Source organism: Trypanosoma cruzi, genomic scaffold (genome assembly GCF_000209065.1).
Source record: "Trypanosoma cruzi strain CL Brener 1047053517121 genomic scaffold, whole genome shotgun sequence".
Classification (NCBI taxonomy): Eukaryota; Euglenozoa; class Kinetoplastea; order Trypanosomatida; family Trypanosomatidae; genus Trypanosoma; species Trypanosoma cruzi.
In genome coordinates this window covers 2359-3917 of record NW_001849309.1, presented here as the reverse complement: position 1 = coordinate 3917, position 1559 = coordinate 2359, and the positions used below count along the sequence as shown (strand labels likewise).

The window sequence follows — 1559 nt, the reverse complement described above, 5'->3', positions numbered from 1 at the left end:
GGCAGCAGGCAGCAGGCACAAACAGCTCGGGCGACAACCAGAAACAACACGGCCACGCGGTGCCACGCAGCCACGCGAGTACACGAATGCCCGTCAGCCAACCCACTGCGCCCCACCCGAACCCGGGACGGTGCGGGGGAAGGGGTCACGGCGGCGGAGCGAGCGGCGTCAGGGAGACCGTGAGTGATGGGGGCAGGGCCGCCGCGGTGGCAACGTGGGCGGCGACACCAGCGCACAGGAGGCACGGGAACCACCGCCAGGGCTCGTCCGGCGCCTGTGGGGCGCTGCGCCGCCTCCTCCTCCCACCGCTCTCACGGCCCCAGCCACAGCTGCCCAAAGAAATGGTCGACAGGCACGGGGGGCTCAGAACACTGCACAGCAAATAGAAGTGTTAAACGTGCATATGGTTTAATTTCTGGAGTGATATGAAGACCACCAGCGCCCCGCACAACGCAGGGAGCCGCCGCAAGCCCGCCGCCCACCAGCGAGTCCACCCGTCGTCTGCTTCCCGTCCGCCCGAGCGGCCCTTACACTGTGCACACTGCTACAAGAGAAAAAAAGAAGGGACAGCTGCGTCGCCAACAAGCAGGGGCCGTGTGTCATTGGCGTTGTCCCGCCCACTGGGCGCATCGGCGGCGGGGCGAGCGTCACGTCACGCAGTCTCCACACACTGGGAGCCACACCACCGGCACTGACGGCAGCCGCACCGTGGGATGCTCCGCTCACAAGTAAATCACACGAACACACAAGAATACATTCCCAGCGGCTCCCAACCGCAAGCACCCACCACGAGGTGAGGGCTCTGGAGTGGGAAGGCCAAAGCAACGCACACAAACAAAAAACACGCTGAATCCCCTCCATCTCCCAATCGCAAAATTAACAGAATAAAACGTATCAAAAACACAGACTCACATACATCGTTCATTGAAGGCCCAGCACACACACGCACATCCTCATCACGTGCCCCCAGCAGAAGCACACACGCAGCACAACGCAACGGGCGCCCACTGGCTCCACAACCACCTCCCGCACGCGGGTCGAGGGCAGGGAGTGACACGCTCCACGGGGGCACGGGGTAGTCAATGACACATTCCACGCTGTTCGGCCACGGAGCAAATAGCGCACCTTCAGAGTCACAACAAATTATCTAACAAGAAATCCATAAATAAAGAAAATAAGCTATTTCGTTTACTCGCTAATTGTAAAATTGGCAGAAAATACTTGTCTGGGCTGCTCGCCAGATCCTAAACGTATGTAAAGTAAAGTAATAATGGTGGAAAAGAAAGAAGGTAAAAGGAGAAGCAGTGGGTTTCGCCCAAATGCCTGCTTCAAGTAAATATATACATATACATATATCCATTTTCGAATTGTCGCTCACGTAACATGTGGCACATTGTTGGGATTGTAAATATTACGACTTATAAGGCGGTAGGATTTTGAGGATCCTCCAGCCACAAGACCCCACCGCGAGGCGAGCATCGCAAGAGGGTGTGGGTGGAACGGAAAGTGAAAAATAAAAAGTAAAGAAAATACTCGTCTTCCCGACATCGGCTCCCTGA

The 1559-nt window shown here is 56.7% G+C and overlaps 3 annotated features.

Annotated features, from left to right (window-relative positions):
* Positions 1-147: a sequence feature (heterozygous, Esmeraldo-like haplotype).
* Positions 148-1559: part of a sequence feature (areas merged during assembly that could not be assigned to a particular haplotype. This can correspond to areas where the two haplotypes were merged or to regions with more than two copies in the genome that were merged during assembly.) that runs on past the window's edge.
* Positions 1441-1558: a mobile genetic element.